This window comes from Hyaena hyaena, unplaced genomic scaffold (assembly GCF_003009895.1).
Source record: "Hyaena hyaena isolate Hyena2069 unplaced genomic scaffold, ASM300989v1 scaffold_351, whole genome shotgun sequence".
Lineage (NCBI taxonomy): Eukaryota > Metazoa > Chordata > Mammalia > Carnivora > Hyaenidae > Hyaena > Hyaena hyaena.
The window spans coordinates 370,258-378,572 of NW_024080983.1; positions in this window are offsets into that span (position 1 = coordinate 370,258).

Below are 8,315 nucleotides of genomic sequence, written 5' to 3' on the forward strand. Positions count from 1 at the left end.
CTGCTGCTGCTTCTTGTTAATGTTGCCCAGCAAATGGCTTTCCAGCCATAGGCCATAGTAATGGTTGGGAAACTTAAATCAATCAACAGATTTAAGTGTTAAATATAAATAAAATATAAAATTTTAGCTGGAAAAAGAACAGGACACATCATTCTAGTTCTATCTTCTTCTAGGTTCATTTTTTCTGTTTTGTACTTGGTTCAGAAGCTGGATTCCTCAGCACCTTTAAAACATGACACCAATGGAATTAACATTTCTATTACTAATTGTTTGGACCTTTTCTTATTTACAGTTTTATTGTTTATCAAGGACTCTTCTGTTAGTATAATTTACAAATAAATTCAGTGGTAGGTAATTAACATTTCAATAAAAATGCTCTTATGTGGTAATTGGTTAGTGCAGCATTTTAGTATAAATAGATTCAGTCAGAGCAGACGACTTATCATAAACATCTTTAAAATGTATTCTGAGTCTTATGGTTAATTTAGGTTCAGTGATGTTGAATACTTACACATGTGCATTCAGTCAGAAACAATGTCATTTTTCCCTGACACAATTTTCATATTTTCAAAATGAATATGATAGGGGCACCTGGGTGGCTCAGTTGGTTAAGCATCCCATTTCAGCTCAGGTCATGATCTCATGGTTTGTGGGTTCAAGCCCAGCATTGGGCTCTGTGTTGACAGATCCACTGTCACTCCTCTCTGCTGTCCCCCCCCTCAAAAATAAACATTACAAATTTTTTTTTAAAATATGAATTTGGCCATTTCACTGTTAAAGGAATAGTCTCTGCAACTTTTCTTTCTGTATCCCTTGCCCCTTTGGATGGCATGGGAAGGTGGATCTTTCAGTACTGACTCCTTTTTCCTTCTGATTTTGTATTTGGGATTAAACAGCAAGTAAAATCACCATGTTTGTGAGCCTGCAGAGTCCATCTAAATAAAATAGCAGGTTCTCTGAGATCTTTGGACAGAAATGAATCAAATGGCTTTAGCTCCTTGAGGCCAAATGAGAGTTGAGGGAGTAGTAGCAGAAGACAGAATTTGCCTTTCTTCAAAGCTTGGAGGTAAAGACCAGTGTTTCAGGGTTTCCTAAGGAACCTCAGTCTATGAATCTCTTCAAAGGATTAAATTTGTATGTTTACTAATTTGCTGCATATAATACTAGATTGTCCTTCCTGATCCCTGATGAACCCAGTAAAACCAGTTGGAGGCCAGGGATGGGGGGGTGTTTCTGCACTGTATGAATTGTTTCCAGTACATGAGGTTGACAGGGACCTATAGCTACGCAAAGAGGCAGCTAGGATTCAATATCAGAGAGAGGAAATCTAAGGAGCATAAATGGAAGTATGGTTCAAGGACATTGCCTGAGCTTGTGGTGGATTAGTGTAGGAGAAACACCTAAAAAAACCTCTATAACTATGTTCTTTTTGAATTCTACTGTCCTGTCTTTATATATGTATAAAGACATATATAAATTTGTCTTTATATATATGTATATGTATATATATGTATATATGTATATGTATATATATATATATACATATATATTCGAACCTACGAACTGAGCGATCATGACCTGAGCCGTGCGATCATGACCTGAGCCGAAGTCAGACGCTTAAACGACTGAGCCACTCAGGCGCCACGAAAAGGTAATTATTTTAAATAATGTGCTCATTTGGAGGAAGTGATCTTTCTTTTCAACTCCTATATTTTGGTTTGTATCCCCAAGAAACCTTGGAGCATAAATGTTTCATCCTCACATCTCGGCAGTTTGTCAAGTGGTTTCTGTTCATTTAATGGTGACACACAAAACCAATGCCTTCTACCACTGCGTGGTTTGCCACTTCTCAAAAAGACCCTCTAAGTGACTGTTATGGGTGCAGGGGGAACAAAAAACTGTGATTAAGTAACGAGAAATATAACTCTCTTATAGAATCTTAGTAACATGAGGGAAGAAATTCAATGTAACTTTTAATACAGATTTTCTCCATTTAAATAGAACTAATAAAAAAAAAGATAAAAGTGAGCTCTTAGAGAAATCAAGTAGAATATATCAAAATTTTCTTTGGAAGATGATTTTGAATCCAAAATTGCGATAGATAAAATGGAAAAGAAGATAATCAATGCTAAAAACTGAACTGAATTAGTAGACTAAAAAATCAAGTTGAAGAAAATCTAAAATAATACAAAAATATACAAAAATAAAAATCATAGAATGAAAAATAAACTTTGAAGATATATCCAAGAAAATGAAAATTCTTGGAGAACACAATATATTATATGGAAGAAAAATAGGAATGAAACAGATGATAGAAGAAATTTAGCTTGACCCAAAGGCTTGATTCAGCAGATTAAAGGGGCTCATAAATGAAAATGTTTGATTGAACCAGAAAATTAAAAGGGCTCCAAGGAGGATTGATGGAAAAAAAGATAGAGATACCCTAGGGAAATTTATTTTAAAAACTTCCAAGGTAGTTTACAAAGGATTCTGATTAGTGCTATTTTTGTCAACTGTAATGTCCCAAACAGGAAGTAAGACATTCTTTACAAGCCATTAGAAGATAAAGATAAAAAAAATTCTATACCCATCCCAAACTGCAGTTATCTCGAAACTAAAATTTTAAAAAACTTTCTTTAGACATATGTGGATTGAGAGGTTATAATACCCATACACCTTTACCTGAGGAAAAATGTTGAAGGCTGTCCTATAATGAAATAACTGAATCAAACCAGGGATAAAAATATGGTGGTCAAGAAGATGTCTTGTTAGAATTATACTATATCTCCCAGAACATCATCAACTAAAGAGAACAATTCAGCAAGTCTCTTGATCAACTAAAAACAAAAACAAACAAAGCAAAAATAGTTGATTAAAAGTCATGTACAAACATCCAGAGTTTTAGCCATAATAATTACATGGGTATTACTGAAAATTAAATACTTGCCGATTATATAATCGTACATGAAAATGGGATGGGAAACGGGGTAACTTTTTAGGAAATTTGATTTACAATTTCAAGTCTTGAAATTAAATAGAAATTTATATTATTTAGATTCATTCAGCATATATAATATGTCAAGCACCATGTTTTATATTTTATAAATTCTATCTGTGAGGTAGATTTTTTTTTTCATTTCATTGATGATAGCACTAGGGTTTTGACATTTTAAGTCACTCTCACAAAGTCACAAAAATTTTAAAGACAGAGCTACAAATTATTCATCTATCTTAATACAATTCTAGCTTTTTTCCACTATAAAATATGTAGGATATAAACAGCATATGAGTGTATTATTTCTCCAAAGAAACAACCATAGGATATATAGAGATATATAAAAAGTTTTATTACAAGGGATTGGCTCATGTGATTATGAAAACTGAGAAGCCCAGAAAAGTATCCGTGTAGTTCTAGTTCAGTGGTATAAGTACTCGTCTGAACCTGAGGGCTAGAGAGCCAGGAGCCACTGATGTTCAAGGGCGGGAGATGATGGATGCCCCAAGTCAAGCATAGAGCAAATACAGACTTCTAATACCTTTATATTTCTATTCAGGCTGTCAGTGGTTTAAATGATGTCCACCCACATTGGTGACAGTGGTCTTTACTGAGTCTACTGATTCATAAGCGAATCTCTGCTAGAAATACCTTCACAGACATACTCAGAAATAATATCTTACCGGCCATCTGTATATTCCTTATCCCAGTAAAGTTGACAGATAAAATTAGCCATCACAATGATCATATTAAATCTAGTGTGTAATCCCTAGTCTAATTCACCAATATTTGTGGAGGTCCTGATTCATAAAATGTACTATAGAGAATTGGAATTATTTCACTATAAGTTTATTTAGAATTTGCTATGATTTTCCCAGAGCTTCAAAAGAGAAAGTGGCTAATGAAAGAATAATAAAATTACAGGGTCATAGTATAATCTACTTAAAAGAAAATCATTTATTTGGAATGTCCTTTAGGGCACTGTTCACTTGTAAATAGATGTAACCAGCAACTGATTTTCATTTTTATCCTAGTAAATGGAACAAATCAATTAAACTATCTTTGTCTTAGTTTCTTTATCTGTAAAATATGAAAAATAATAGTACATAATAGGCTACTAGGAGTGTAAAATTGTGTTACTACTTAGAAGAGTGTTTGTCATTTAGCATACAATCAATATATATTAAATATTAATCAGGCATGAATTCAGCTATGATGTGACCTTGTATCCAGGTATACCATGTTAGCTATTGGTTTAAGATGGTTCATCTAAATTAAATGTCTATTCTGAAAAAAAAAATTATCACGACTTGTTGCAAAACTTATCTTGGCTTTCCTTAAGATTCTTGTAAATTCATGAAATGTAAACAGACTTTAAAGATATATTTGGTAGAGAAAATATCTCCAACTAAATATTAAGCAATGAAAAAAATGTGTTATTGTTATACAAGTCTTTCTTTGGTTATCAATACAATTTTTGTATAAACCTCTAAAACATGGACATATAATGAAGATGACAGTTGGCATTTGTGCTACTGTGGAACACTGGCATAGCCAATAATTTCAGTTAATATCTTATTGATATTTATTTCATTCATAGAAAATCATTATTCCCATTTATATTTTCTTTCTTTAGGAACAGGTATCAATACAAAGAGGGGATTTTGTGGAAAATAAAAAAGCAAATACTAATTTTGTATGGAAGAGACAGAAAAATAAATAGTTGGACAAAACAAAATTAGTTGGACAAGCTGATTCACACAGATGTTGTACTGGTATTTGGGCAGGAAAAAGATAAGGAAATTATTTTTTATAGCATGTTGATGGTGTGCAAGACTAACAAATGAGAAAAGGCTGTACATACTTTGTGTAAGAGGTATGTAAAGTTGTTATTAATGATACACCTTTCCATGAGAAATACAGATTCTGTTTTCCAATTTTTTGTGATGACATTAAACCTTAGACATATGAATCACCTCATTTCTTACATGGTTCACGTATATTCTATAAACTGTAAAAATAAAGGAAGGATAAATTTATGATTCCCACTAATAATGTAAAGTATTTTCCTAGAAGTTGCAGACACCACTACTGATTACTTGTAAACTGACTTCACATTGTGGGCACACCCAGAAGAAAGTCCAAGTGTAGTTTTTTATTGTTGAAATGCTTGTCCTAGGGGGGAAGGGGCAAGATGGCAAAGAAGTAGGGAGCTCTGTATATTTCACTCACCCCCATCTCTCAAACAGAGAAGGCTTGAAGCCATAGGAACCCTTACAGAACCGCAGGAGTTTGGAGGAAAAGGAGACAGACTCCACTGAGAAAACAACCTTATAGGGCTATCTCAAGAAGCAAGCCAAAGTACACACGGTGGAGAGTCCCAGATACCACTATGATAGGGAAACAAAATAAACAAAGTCTCAACAAGAGAAACCAAGAGACACCATTCAAAGAACACTTCCTGAGTGGGCAGGCCCCAGACAGTCAAAGAGCCTTCTTTAATACAGCAGTACTTGCAGGTGCAGAGTGTATAACAAGCTTTTAAAACTAACAAGAGACAGAAAGCTAGTCAAACTGGTTAAACGGAAGAACTCTCCTCCAAAGAAATTCCAGGAAGAAATGACAGCTAAAGAACTGCTCAAAACAGATATAAGCAACATAACTGAGCAAATATCTAGAATAATAGTCATAAAATTAATTGCTGGGCTTGAAAAAGGCATGGAAGACATCAGAGAAACTATTGCCACAAACACTATGAAGCTTAAAAATAGTTGTGATGAATTAAAAAATTCAATAAATGAGGTGCATAATAAAATGGAGGCATCCAATGCACAGATTGAAGAGGCAGAGAGGAGAATAGGTGAGTTAGAAGACACAATTATAGAAAAAGAGGAAGCAGAGAAAAAGAGAGATAAACTGATCCAGGAACTTAAAGGAGAGTTCGAGAGCTGAGTGATACAATCAAATGGAACAATATGCATATCATAGCAATTCCAGAAGAGGAAGAAAAAAGAAAAGGCACTGAAGGAGTCCTTGAACAAATTATAGTTGAGAACTTCCCCAGTCTGGGGAAGGAAACAGACATTGAAATACAAGAGGCACAGAGAACTCCCCTCAGACGTAAATGGAATCGATCTTCTGCACGACATATCATAGTGAAACTGGCAAAATAAAAGGACAAAGAGAGAAATCTGAAAGGAGCTAGGGATAAAAGGGCCCTAACATGCAAAGGGAAACCTATCAGAGTGGTGACAGACCTATCTACTGAAACCTGGAAGGCCAGAAAGGAATGGCAGGAAATTTTCAATATGACGAACAGAAAAAATATGCAGCCCAGAATCCTCTAACCAGCAAGCCTGTCATTCAGAATAGAAGAAGAGAGAAAAGTCTTTACAAATAAACAAAAATTGAAAGAATTTGTCACCACTAAACCAGCCCTCCAAGAAATCCTGAGGGAGACTCTCTGAGGGAAATGTTGCAATGAATGCAAGATACCAGAGACACCACCACAAGCATAAATCCCACAAAGGACACGATGACTCTAAACCCATATTATTCAATAATAACACTGAATGAAAATGGGCTGAATGCTCCAATCAAAAGACATAGGGTAGCAGAATGGATTAAAAAACAAAATCTATTTGCTGTCTACAAGACACTCATTTTAGACCTGAGGACACCTTCAGATGGAAAGTAAGGGGATGGAGAAATGTATATCATGCTACTGGAAGTCAAAAGAAAGCGGGAGTTACTATACTTATATCGGGCAAACTGGACTTTAAAGTAAAGACAGTAACAAGGGATGAAGAAGGGTATTATATAATAATTACAGGGTCTATCCATCAGGAAGAGCTAACAATGATAAATGTTTACACACTGAATATGGCAGCAACTAAATATATAAAACAATGAATCACAAACAGAAACAATCTTATGGATAAGAATGTGCTATTAGCAGGGGACTTTAATACTCCACTTACAGCAATGGATAGATCAGCTAGACAGAAAATCACTAAAGACACAATGGACTTGAATGACACATTGGACCAGATGGATCTGACAGATATATTTAGAACTCTACATCCTGAGGCCATGGAATTCACTTCCTTCTCAAGTGCACAAGGCACATTCTCCAAGAAAGATCACATACTGGGTCATAAAGCAGCCCTCAACAAATATAGAAGAATTGAGATCATACTTTGCATCTGAAAGATGCATGCTTTCAGATCACAATGTTGTGAATCTTGAAATCAATCACAGAAAGAAGTCTGGAAAACCTCCAAAAACATGGAGGTTAAAGAACACCCTGCTAAAGAACAAATGGGTCATTCAGGCAACTAGAGAAGAAATTTAAAAATATATGGAAACAAATGAAAATGCAAACACAACAACCCAAAATCTATGGGATGTGGCAAAGGCAGTCCTAAGAGGAAAGTACATTGCACTCCAGGCCTATTTCAAGAAATTAGAAAAAGTACAAGTACAAAATGTAACAACGCACCTAAAGGAACTAGGGGGAGAGCAACAGGAGCACCCCAATCCCAGTAGGAGAAGAGAAATAATAAAAATCAGGGCAGAAATATACAGTAAAGAAACAAACAAACAAAAAAAAACCCCAACAGTTGAACAGATCAACGAAACCGAGTTGGTTTTTTGAAAAAATAAGCAAATCTGACAAACCTCTAGCCAAGCTTCTCAAAAAGAAAAGAGAGCACTCAAATACTCAAAATCATGAATGAAAAAAGACATATTACAACCAACCCCTCCGAAATACAAGCAATTATCAGGGAATACTATGAAAAATTATATGCCAAGACATTACACAACTTAGAAGCAATGGACAGATTACTAAACACACACTACCAAAATTCACAAGGGAAGAGATAAAAAGTCTGAAAAGACCCATAACTAGTGAGGAAATCGAATCAGTTAACCAAAATCTCCCAACAAACAAGAGCCAGATGGCTTCCCTGGGGAATTTACCAGACATTTAAAACAGAGTAAATACCCATTCTTCTCAAGCTATTCCAAAAAAATAGATATCAAAGTAAAGCTTCCAGACTCATTTTACAAAGCCAGCACCTCATTGATTCCCAAGCCAGAGACCCAGCAGAAAAAGAGAACTACAGGCCCATATCCTTGATGAATATGGATGCAAAACTTTTCAACAAGATACTTGCAAATCGAATCCAACAACCCATAAAAAGAATATTCCACCAAGATCAGGCCTGGTTCAATAGTCGCAAATCAATCAGTATGATACATCTATTGAGATGCAGAAAAAGCACTTGACAAAATACAGCATCCTTTTTTTTTTTTT